The sequence below is a fragment of the Chaetodon trifascialis genome, chromosome 22 (genome assembly GCF_039877785.1).
Source record: "Chaetodon trifascialis isolate fChaTrf1 chromosome 22, fChaTrf1.hap1, whole genome shotgun sequence".
Classification (NCBI taxonomy): domain Eukaryota; kingdom Metazoa; phylum Chordata; class Actinopteri; order Chaetodontiformes; family Chaetodontidae; genus Chaetodon; species Chaetodon trifascialis.
This window is the reverse complement of record NC_092077.1, coordinates 17,573,775-17,586,986: the sequence shown is the minus strand read 5'-3', so window position 1 is coordinate 17,586,986 and position 13,212 is coordinate 17,573,775.

Genomic DNA, 13,212 nt, shown 5'->3' with positions numbered 1-13,212 from the left:
AACTAAGCTAAAATAATTTTAAATGTACTTACTGGACGGCTCGGCTCCCAGGTAAAAAGATGGCGGTCGGCTCGGACGTCACGTTGCGGGCGCATGCGTGTTGGTTGAAATGCCACCAACGTATTTTCTGAAGTTAACTGAATGGATTATCAAGGGTTTTTAATGAGTTTCCGCGCTTTTTTCAATTGAAGTTGTTGAGCTCTTCTTACTTTGTTGTAATGGGCAGAGTTCTCTCAGCTTGACAGCAATAGTCCTTCTGACTAAAAGCCCAAATCCCTTTTAACAGTGTAGTTCCACTGTGTCCCGCTCTGAGCTCACGCAGAAACCTGAAATTTGACCTAAAAGTGTTCCTCGATACCGGTCGGTGAATCCTCTTTCACGCATGCACACGGACAGTCAATCTGGTTGTATGTGAACGTGCAGGATAGCAGACCTCCACCTGCCCAGCAAGATCACGGCCTCTGCCGTTCACCTCAGGCGCACGAGGACATCGTTTGCATGAAACTGTGTCCAGGTAAGACTCATTATGGAAAAAGTACACATTTGAATAACATGCCTTAAACTCAGCGATAGTTTATGATCTTTTTGTAAAATCTACGGAGAATATAACTGTTTTTGACAGTGTGGCAGTCGCTTTCGTCCCGAAATGAGGACTCAAACGGGACGCTGCGGGGCTCGCCGAACCCCAGTCAAAAATCCACAAATTTAAAGTTATCTCGCTTTTTCTCCAAAATCTGCGTCGGTCCGCGTGTTTCGATCTGGGAAAGTAATCAGTAGGCTCTGCTGAGTAATTCGGCTTAAAGAATTGACCATGAGAAGGTTTTTAAAGTGTTTTTTCAGTGCTTCATCAATTGCTTATTAGATCAGGTGAATCGAACTGCGTTCGTCTATGGCTCATCGAAGCTATGGCTTGTTGGGTGCTTCCTGACATTAACGGATCATCAATGTCGCGTCTTAGCTGACATATTTCTGTTCTATACTTGTTTTATTTTGTATGGGACAGCAATCTCTCCACATAATTGGCTGTTCAAGGTCAATTATAGGTAGGGTTGCCACCCGTCCCGTAAAATACGGAATCGTCCTTTAATTGACAATTAAATGTTGCGTCCCTTATTGAACTAATACGGGACGCGATTTGTAATACACACACACACACACACACACACACACACACACACACACACACACACACACACACACACACACACACACACACACACATCAACACTGTCTATGGTCGTGTCCATAGACATATGTCTCTGGTCGTGTCCGTGTCCCAGCAACACGTTCTCGCGAGATCTGTTGTCTTAGCAACAGCTTTCTAGCAACACCTGCGGCTAACATATTAAGCTAGCAGATAAAACCGAGTGACAAAAGAAGGCGCAAATAATAAATTTATCCCGTATGTACTGTATTATTTTTATTTTTTTTGACATGGACAAACAACCGTCCACCAGTAGTTTATTAGTGTTAAAAATGCCCAACAGCCATTAGGGGAGAGGCAACCTCACCCGCAAAGGAGACAGAAAGTGTACCATTAATACCACCAGCGGAGAACATCATTGGTAACGGCCAGAGGGTGTTGCTGAAGTGGTTAGCAGAGCATCACTCCCTTTTTTTAACATCTGAGAATGAAATTCAATTAGTTATACACTTTTAATTGCATTTTAGACATATAGGCATAGTTTTTGTTGCGAGATAATTGGCTAGTGCTAGCTGAAGTTAGTAGCTGTCCCTCCATTTGGTTGTTCAGCGTATGGCTAGTTAGCTAGGCGTAACGAGCTAACAAGTTGACTCTTGCTAGCTGTGTATCAGTGTGTGTAAATAGTTTGATGATGACAATGTGGCTACATGATGAGAGAATAAGCATGGATGCTGTTTTTGTTTTTTAACAGATGACCTGACTGACACTTGTCACTTCTGTGGGGAAGAGGAATGTGAAACAGACTTTAATTGGGTAACAAAATTTGTGATTCAGAAATGTGAAGTTAAATATGCTTTTATACAGTCATTGAAAATTTCTCCTTGAGTTTTATTGGATTCTTTTATTTGACCGAGGACTAACATTTAATATGTAATATAATGTAATGTAATATTACAGGTGTATTATGGATGCAGTTGTACACCTTCCTTAGTCCACTGGGATGTGAATGTACCAGTTTGTGCCACAAGGTGTGGCCAAAATCCACTCCAGTCCAGATGTTTGCAGAGGGTTGGTTTAATAAACAGGCTGCAATTCATCTCAAAAATTCTGATTTTGTTATCTTCTTCTCACATTGCTTTCTGCATTAGACTTGTTTTCATCAGTTTAATAAAAAAGTTTCAGCAGTATTGCAGGGAAAATGAAAATATTTTATAAATATTTGAAAGAGTAGTTGTTAGAAGACTGCATCCACAGTCAGTGACGCTTCAGCTTTCAGTTAAGGCATCCACACTCAGCCAGTCAAAGGCTGGTGCAGGTGAGGGATTCCGATAGTCTAATTTCAGAGCAAAGATGATTTATCCAAACCAAATAATTCTTATTTACTTAATTTATGTTAAATCTTTTAAAGTGAAAATTAAGAATTTTTTTTTTAATCTTAGGAGACCCCAGGATGGCTAGCAGACAGATGGCAACACGGCCCATTGGAGACTGTAAGAGGCTACACCACCTGGAAAACGACAAGGTTCCTGCTGGCAACCCTGACGGCCGCTTCGTGTTACAGGTACAATACTCATTCAGCTGGTTACAGAGATGATGCATTTTAAATCAAGAGATTAATAAGACGTGATGACCTAAGGTGGTCTTAAAGACGATGTATATCATTTAGATACAGTTCATAAAATAAAATCAGACAGTAGACTATAACAGGCCTGGGTAATGTATGAGTAGCCTAAACCTTACAGAGCAGAATGACTCAGGCTTGTTTATAGATTAAAATCAGATTAAAAGCTGATTCAATTTCTATGTATGTTTTTTTTTTAGCTTTTGAAATACTGTATGTGACAACAGGTGTTATGCTCATTTTTATTCCCTCTTTACATTTTCTCTGCTCTGTATTGTGTGATTGTAGCCTGAACACCATCAATAGCTGCAGGCCTATATAATGTATAAAGTAGCCTAAACCTTAAGGAGCAGAATGACTGCACTGGAAAACAAAGTCAAGCTTAGACGACCAGAAAGTTGAAGCCATAAAAATAGAATTTCAGCCATATTAATACTGAAGTCATATGGAAACTCATAGAAGCACAGATAACAAATATCTGTCTGTGCAGATCTTCTCCCACTATCACACCTGACACTGAGGGGATCCACAGGTGCCACATGAGGGCAGTGTAGGGTTGGTAATGTTGAGAAGACACACCAGCTCAGCACACCGAGCACACATGTAAAGTGAGGTTGCTGAAAGCATTTTCAAGCAGTTTTAGCCTTCCGAGTGACCCCAAATCTTCCATTTATAAACTCTGAAGATTACACAATGTTTTAGCATCTTTCAGCTCATTGTTTTGATTTTATGAATTCAGCTTTGAAGGCATAATATGTATTTAAGCTAACATTTTCATTTGTTCGCTGTCACTGGCTGGTGATGGAGCACAATTCATTTTCTTCACCATTGTTGTTTTTTTAACAGTGAAGACAACAAATCCCACAATTCCACGCTACTTCATGACATCATCATCAAACTCCATCTATCGTTGTTGTTGTTTTGGTTGAGAGACCCCTAGCGGCAGAAATTACATACAAAGCACCAGGTGAGCTCTAATGAACCTGCTGTATGCTACAGACCCAGCACCAAACAGACAGAAGAAGCTAGCGGCAAGCTAGGACACAAACGTGACTCGAGATGAATGTTGCTCTGCACCTGTGGGATCTTTAAGGAGGCTATGTGCTTGCTGCCATATCAACGTTCTAATGTGATACTATATCGTTGATGTGTGTACAGCTTGTTCCTCTGCCCCCAGTTGGCAAAATATCAATTAATACCACATTAAGTTGAATCGTACATTTTGTCCTGCCTACTAGCCTAATTGAAACGCACATAAACACACAGTAGCAGCCACTTCTCTCTTGCTGAGGACTCATAATGGACCACTGTATGTATCGTCTGTTTGTCTCCAGCGGTCAGTAATTTGCAGATGGGACTTGATGTCACATAAAACTCCCATGGTTCCTCAGTGTCCTCTTCATATTGTACAGTGGATGGAGAGCTCCCCACTGCGTCATTTACTGTCATTAATGGTGATGGAGACAATTGCTCATTTATCAGGAGAAGTGGTGCAGTGTGCGTCAACAATGGCCTTCTCCATAGGGCCTCAGTCTTATTCACACACTGAAGATCCATTCTCACACTAATGATTAGCCAGATGCGAGTCAGTTTTGCTGCCTGATGGTTTCAGGCTGCAAGGAATGAGCTCTTTTACACGCTGCAGCTGTCGTTTAAAAAAAGAATCATTTTGATTATGTAACTCCAAAAAGTGAGGCTGGACACGGAAAACCGTTTCAGCCCAAAGCATTGCTGTACAGGAGGAATAGCAGGGGTGCTTAGAGATGATAATCTGTTATAGAGTTGTGAGGTTCCTAATTGTGCTTTCATGAGATGTCGTTGATTAATGGACTAGTTGACAGACATCCTGTGAATGTTGTCCACATGTGGACTGTCCGCGGGGGTGCTGAAGAATCCACTCCAGCCTTCCAGCAGCATTGTGGAGGCTCTTTTCTGCGAGTTTGAGAGCAAGGGAGGGAGGGGGAGGAAAAAAAGGGGTGAGAGCAGAGAAAAGAGAATGAAACTTTGAGGCTCTCGGCAGTGCTGTTGAAAAGGGGAGTGAATGAGAGCGGAGGCCGTGCAGCCAGCCACATGGGCCGTTCTCACTCTGGATAATGGAGGCCTTTCTGTGGTCCTTAACCCCCTTGTCGCATGCTGGGAACGGGCAGCCGTCCGCCCACCTCTCACAACAGACACGCTCAGACACGCTCACCCACTGGATAATTGAATTTTACACCCAGGAAAGTCCCCCCTTCACTGGCCGGGTCCCCTGCTCCACGTGGCCCTGACAGGAACTCTCCCAGGATCAGCATCTCATCCAGGGGAAGTGTCTAAGTCAGACCCAGTGTGAGTGTAAGAAAGAAGAACACTAAGAGGGGAATGGTGCTGTGATGTGGAGGAGACACTTGTTTCAATCCACCACTCCGTTCCAAGCAAAAACATCCCCCTCATTGAGATTGATGTTTGTGGTTTTGGGGTGAAATACATACTTTAGTAACACTACATTAAGCTAGACATATTCACCATTAACTAGTTGCGTATAATCTTGCGCATTAGTGGCACATTAGCCCTTAATTAGCACTTATTAATGGCTTATTCTGCAGCACCACATTCAAGTGTTTTCCCTCATTAATGTCCCGGTTACTGCTTATTGATAGAATTAAGGAAGTTGTTGCACATGAATGCTAACTAACCCCCAGAATATAGCATGAATAAGTGCTTTATAATGACTAATAAAGAGCTAGTATGCTACTAATATGCATGCTAGTAAGCAGCCTCAGCTGCACTTTTGCTGTACCTGCTGAGCACCAGCACGTTAGCTTTGTCATTATGTTAACATGCTGACATTAGCATTTAGCCTTGCAGAGTGACTAGCGTGACTGTAGACTGTGACCATGATAGAAATACTCTTCATTTAACACAACATTTGGAACTTCAATGAAGGATGCAGGCTGGATGTGTTCCTCAGGAAAAGAGAATACAAACCTTACGTTTTGTGCAGTGAATGAATGTTTCTGAACTATGAAAGCAAACAGAGTAGTAGCAGTAACTGTGTGCCATGAAGGCTTTTATTGGGTTTGACAGCTGCTTTATCACAGAGAGAATAGTGTTACCTGCAGATGGACACTGTTTCGTTTATCTTGTTTCCTACACATGTGGTAAAGATGGAGATTAGATTGAGTTTGTTTTAATGGGGAGACAGTGGAGGTCCCTAGCTGAGGGGGATGACATGTTAAGTTTGTGATGCTCAGGGGGTGTATTGATGATGTGAGGAGGGAGTGATCCGGACCCTCCCTCCTTACCCTCGGGCCGATGATCTTGTCGGCAGGGGGACGTGGGTCACCGCCCTCACCAGCTCTCTGACCAAACACAAAAGGTGTTTCCTCCCTGCAGCCGTGGTCACTTTCACCTGTCAGTCAGACTTTCTCTGTGTCACTCAGAGTGTGTAGAGGGCGGCTGCAGGTGAACGTTAACGGCTCCTCCTGAAGGGTCTTCCTCAGTGTCAGACACTAAGGTCAGCGCAAACTCCAAGCCCAGTCACATTCACTGAGGACGAAGCTGCACAGTGAAAGTGTAGTGACACATGAAAGAAAATTGTCTGTCTTGTAATGTTTTTTTATTTATTTAAATCTGAATTTGTCTTTAAGAAAAATACAAAATTTAAATTTCTATTCACTTACGTATGTGCCACATGTTGAAGCAGCTGGGCACCATATGCAACTGAAGCCACACATTAACATGCATATTTCTACACATATTGTATGTATGGTAATAGTTAATGAAATGTTACAGAAACAGGATCTTTGCATGTTTTGGCACATTTGCATACTCATCTACACATCTACAACACCTTTGAACCCAAAGGAAACATTAAAAATCTCATATAAATTAAAGGAATGGTTCAAGATTTTGGGAATTTTGCTTATTTTCTTTCTTGCCATGAGTTAGAAAAGTGGATTGAATACAACTCTCATATCTGTCAGTTAATTATGAAGCTACAGCTAAGAAATGGTTAGCTTAGCTTAGCATAAAGACAAGGCACATGTTACTTTTGCAGCCAGTCTTTTACACGATTTAACAACTTCGATATGACGGGTTAATTCGTGAGCTTTAGAGGTTGCTGGTCGGTGGATTTTGTTAAAACCAGGCTTGTTGCTTCCCCGTTTCCATGCTTGTTGAGAAGCTAATCATTGAGCATTGAGCTTCTTGTCTAAATCTGGGCATGAAAGCAAGCGTGCATTTTTCCAATGTCAGGCCTTTCCTTGAAGACTCTGGAATATTCAATAGCCCCCCTGGAATAGAGATGAAATTATTCTGGAACGCTGGAATAAGGCGATAAATGTCTTGCTCATGGGAGCTTAAACCTGCGGTCACAGCTACAGTGCTGACTGTTGTTATTCAGTGGTGTCCCAAACATTTCCAACTGCCCCAGGCCGGCTCAGTCATCAGGTGTATTTCAGCTCCGATATGTACGTGTTAGCCTTTGAAGCTGTCCTCAGGTCTGTGTTGAGCCAGCCGTCACTGGCAGAACGCACAGTGTACTGTAGGTGGAGGAACACTGAGGCTTAATTAGAAGTCTCTGATTGACTGACATTCATGCTGCTCGTTACACAATACCCAACGAGCCGCATGACTGCCTACAGCAAACACGCTGTCGCTCTGCAGCCGCTAATCACAAGCCGGTCTGACAAGTCATTTCCTCACTGTGGAGGTTTGGTTTATGTTGTTCGTTGTCCGTGTCACACTGAATTTCACAACAAAGCTGAAGTAATACATTTCTCTTTGCATAATAGAATTTAGAGGATGGACTCAAAAATTGTACCAGTTAACTCTCATGTTGAGTGTCAATAACTGTCTTCATGTATGGAAAATCGATTGTAATGTACATGCAACCAGAACAGTAGCATATTAGCGATCCATTAAGCTCATTAATAATAATATCAATAATGATAAATGATTGTCATTGTTAATGTTGGTGATTCTGGTACTGGACCAAAACATTTTGTGGCATCTCCCATTCAGAACAAAAAGTAATAAAGCAAGTACAGGTAAAAATTAACATATTAGTTTCAAGACTTCCAAAACTAACCTGCACTTCAATCAGATATTACAAGGGACAAAAAAACAAAAAAGCAGAAGTCATTGAAAATTATTTGAAATTATAAAGTGACAGGCAATAAGCTGTAAGGTGAGAATAACAGCATGAGGGAGTAAAGGATGAGCAACAATGAAATGAAATAAAAGCAATTGATAAGTTTACATGTAAAACACAGTTATGCAAAACAAATTAAAAACACCAGAAAGCTCCAAAAAACACTGGATCCTACATATCCCATGAAGCATCTGGATAGCATCTTTCATTAGACACCCCTGGCCTGCCTCCTTAAAACCAATTTTTCTGAAACCTCTGTCTTCACAGGCTCGGCGTACTTTATTGGAGCATGATGACTCGAAACATCTGGTCACCGGCGAGTGGAGAAACAGATGTTATGTAATGTGGGTGGATTGATCCTTTAAATTGCTTTTTGTGCTTCACTGCTAGTTTTTATGTCAGCTACGACAGTTTTATTCTGAATTCTTTCCAAAACATCTTCAACAGCTGGCCTCAGTGGGAGGAAATCGTCCCAAAAGTTGTGTTTTGTGTGTCCACAGTACATCTGTGTGCGACTCCTGCTGTAACACCCTCTCCACCAGCAGAGGACGACATTCGCCCGGCGACCTCTCTCCCATCCGCCCTCCTCCCTCCTCCTCTAGTCATCCTCCTCTCTATCCCCAGCGACGGCCCCTCCCATCAAAGCCATAACCTCTCCTAATCCCCCCACCCCGTGTTGCCCTGGAGACGGCTCAGACGAGCAGGTGATGCATTGACAGGGAGCAGATGGTTCCCTGTGGAGGTAAGCATGGCTGAACAATGCTTCCATATTCATCATAAAGTCTCTCTTACTCTCTCTGTCTCCCTCCTTCAAACTGCGTGTACACACATAACTTCAAAGTTGAATGAGCCACGCTTACACACACACACACACACACACACACACACACACAGACACACACACACACACACACACAGATATTTGTTCACTCGGCTCTGTCTGCGTTGCCGATTGAAACCCCCAACATGCTGATGGGTCTCTGTCAATACAGCGGAGTTTGTGCCGACTGAGCGAGGTGATAATGTTGTGACAGTTTATTAGACAGGACTGACAAACCGACGCTGCTCCATTCAGAAGCAGCTAGTTTACAGTACCTCGGAAAGGCCACGAGTAAAGTAAAGACAAACAATAGGGGTTCCTTGCCTCGGCCTCCCTGCGCTTGTCTTCTGCAGGTGTTTTCAGGCTTTTCGCTGCAGTAACTCACTCCTCTAAAGAAGCTCCTTCTTTAGACCCTGTCTCCCCTGGAGATAAAGTACAGACACCCCACTCTCCCCGTCTCTTTCTTTCAGCTAACTCCTGAATAATCCAGCAACAATACAGGGCTCTGAGGCGGTGTGCAGCGATTCGCCGGAGGCCTGACTTGTTTTGGGGTGTATAGCGGGGGCAGGGGGAATGGCATTATGGAGATCAGCTAATGCATGTACACTGAATCCATTTTTTTCACTTTTGAACAAGTGGGAAAGAAAAGTGTGCGGCACAATAGAGGCTTCAGAGCGCTACGCTTAACCCACCACACCTGGAGCACACAACGGGGGGTGAGAGTGGCAGCCCACATCCCCCTCCCGCCTCACCCATCATCACCAGCACCACAGCACCTATCAATACAGGCTGTAAAGAGTTTGGTTGGGCTTTATGAGGAGGGGGGCAGCCTGTATTCACGGCCTGACTATGATAAAGACGCACAGTGAGGAGCCATTCAAGAGCCCTGTGCCCATAATGGAGTCACTAATAGGTGCCTATTCAGCAAGAAAAGTGTTTTCTGGAGGAGAAAAAAAAAAGTTTTGAGGAAGCAACAATCACTTTGTCTGCTGCCTTGTGTATGTAAAATTTATGCAGCGCTCCACCCCTCCACCCTTTTCCAACTCTTTCTGCTGTCTTTTTTTCTCTCTTTAAAGAGCGTCACCAGTGAATAGGCGACATGCATAGTTTGGAGTCTTCCTTTCATCCTTACTTGAAAATAAATTGAATGGTCTGTTCTCGAGTGAGTCCAGTCCAGCGGCACGGATCTCCAAACAGGAATACACACTCCCCTCCTTCTGTTTCACCTCCCTCTCTCCATCAAACTGTTAGCCATATTCACAGGTGGCCAACTTTTATTTAAAGTGCCGTTTTTTGACTGGATTTTTGATTGAAAATAATGAAAAAATAACGTGTACACTGGTGCTTTATGTATCTCTGCCAGGATTCATCATTTACTTTTAGGTGCTGATAGGTGTATAGCAGAAGTGATGGAACCCTGGAGAGTGCATAAAAATATAACACAAGTGAAATAAGTTAAAAATATTCCATCAGTAAAAAGCAACTCAACAGCAAAATGTACTCAGGTTTAAGCTCTTTAGTTTAGTTTAACCATTATGATAGAAATTAAATGACTTTTTAAATGATTTTTGAAGCAATGTTTGGATGCAACATGGTGCAAACTGCAGTCATAATAAGAATAATAATGATACACTTTGTGTGTAAAACACCTTTCAGCTCAAAGTGCTTTATAAGAAAGGAATCACGTGCACCAAGTGAGTGCTTCACATAGAAAACACAGAATGGACTCAAAATAAGGACCTGGGACAGAACCCGAATCATGTGAAAAGAAAACTGCTTATTGAGCAAAATGCACCAGGAGCGCTGATTCATTCATAATACTGGAGGATGCCATGTGTAAAGCCGTTTAAATGGCTGCATGTCCAAAACCCTTTTGTCACAAAACATGGGAAAAACTCAGAATGTGAAGCTCCCAAATAGCAAAAATCCATCCAATCTGATCCGCTTCACCAGCACAGTATAGACTGACAGTGCTGGAGACATAAGCTGTAACCTCCACAACTGTCAAAGGATTTTGATCCAAATGTTGTTAAATCCTGAACAGTGGAAGCATGTGACTTCCAGCACAGCCCACTTCAAACCAATGAGAGGAGCACAGACAACAACAGATCAAATGTGAAATAACCGAAAGTGTCGTCACTTTGCAGAACATTTGATTTGTTTAGGACCCAAGCTGATTGAGAAAGTAGGTCCTGGGGCCTTTAATGCTCCTTCAGGGTTGAATTAATGTACCGACACCGTACCGTAACACAGATATGTACGTGATCTTGAGACGTGATGCAGCGAAGCTTGTCTGTCATGTTTGGAGCTTGAATCAGCTCGATGTTTGTCATATAATACCTTGAATACAGAGAGAGTTCAATTCATTACAAAGCTGCCGTCGCTTTGCTTCTGGCAACTTTGCTGCTGACACCCCCCCCCCGTTCCCGAGGCACCAGGGGAGCGCACCCTTGTGGGTGAGCCGACTAATCTTGAAATGCTGGAACCATATTGAAAGAGAAGGTCTGAACTGAGAAACACTGGGACCATATTGTGCCGCATGTCAAAGGGCTTAGCTGACAGATTGATGAGATGAGGAAATAACGGAGCTAACTGGGGGGCGGGAGGAGGGAGTGGAGGGGGGATCCCAGCATGGCATGGCAGCCAGGGTTTGGAGTCAGAGCAGGACTCCCCGCAGGCCTGCCGGGCAGAGCCGGTGCAGGTCAGCGCTCTTTGATTCTGGGTCCCGCGGCCGACAAAGGGCAGCATGCAGTGGGCAGGGCTGCTTTCCTTAGAACTGCATGAAAGCTCTTGTAATTGTGTTTTTATGTGTTTTGTGAGAGGCTTTGTCAGCTTTTGTGTGCTGATGTATGTGTTTATTTATGTGTGTGTCTGTGTGTCTGAGAGAGTGCAAATATGTGACATCCACTTTTTATTTGACTATTTTTTAGTCATAAAAGCAACATTATTGAACCTTAATCACATTCTCATCCTATAAGCACATCACTCTTATACCAGCAGGGACGTTCACTGTAGATGTGCTAGCGTTAGCAGAGTTTCAGCTGTTATGTATTATATGAACTGTTCAGTGGTTCAGCTCGAACTTTTTTCAGTCTAACAGAGAGAAGACTGAAAAATAAGCAGCTGTAATCAATATTTTTATATTAACAGTAGATCATATAACCAGTTTAATGTGAGAGCAGTGACAGACTCTGCAGTTTTAGCAACTTACAGCACGTTCTCTGTTTGTCCGGCCTGTATCTTTACTGTTTGGGTTCACTCTTACTGCTCTCACAGCGTCGTTTTCAGATGCAGCAGGCTGTTTTTTAGTAGAAAGCTCTAAGAGTCGACTTTGCACTACATGCTCAACACTACATTGCAAGCAGAAAAGTGACAAGATAAAAAATTTAGTTACTGCTCATTTAAATTTCAATTTTAAGAGCTTTTTTTTAAAAATCTCTCTCATCCTTTTATCTCTACAGAGAAAATGCACTTTGATCAACATCACTGTAAATGTACCAGCGTTAGCCAAGTAGCTCATTTTCAGCTGTTGTCCCTCAGCCAGATGTTAAAGTATTAAAATAACTAAAATAACAGCATGTCAAATCAAAACAAGAGAAAGCAGCTGAAAAAGTAGACGGACGGAGGATTAAAAGCTGAATGATAGAGCAAGTCAGGCGGTGCGTGGAGTAGACTCTATATAACACTTTGAATTGATTATTCAGTTCAGTATATTAAGATATATTGAAAAGATACACAAGCTTGCATTAAGAAAGGAATGCGCTGCGTTCACATCCGTGCACAAAATAGTGTGATTTCCAACCTTATTTCCCCTCACACAGTGCATTTCTGGCAGTGTCTTAGCAACTGGTATTGTGGCGTCTGGATTACCCAAAAAGCAGTGCAGAGCCCCGTAGGGCCGAACAGAGGGAGTGCTTTGGGAGCGGAGACGTAAAGGAGACGTTGTTCGGATGTTCATGTTTCTTCTGTTTTGCTTCTTTGTCAGTTTCAGCAGACTCTGCACAGGACAAAATGTCTCAGGATTTAAAGACTTGAAAAAGTTTGAAAAATGCATGGTGTGTAGCTGAAATGGGACATGGGGTCTGGTCACCATGGAAAACACTGACTGCCCCTCACTCGTCCACGGCCCTTGTTAATATTTAACCAAGAGTGTATTTACGAGGATTTTCCTGCCTCTGAAGATGAAGAGCCTCAAACTCAAGTCTAGATAATATGCTTTGATTAGAGACAGATAGAGGGCTGTTCAGAACACACACACACACGCACGCACACACACACTCCACTGAGCTCTGATTTGTGGAATTGATAGGGTCCATTGTTTCCACAGAGCTTGCCACTATATGCCCTCTAATGTAATTAAGGCCAGGAGATTTATGTTGCTGTGTGGCAGCCCAGAACCTGATCCATGTTGTGTCTGGACTCGGCTGAAAAGCCCCCTCTCTGACCAGCTGGTCCTGATTTCTGTTCTGGCCTCTGTCACTGTGTGAGGCTGCAGT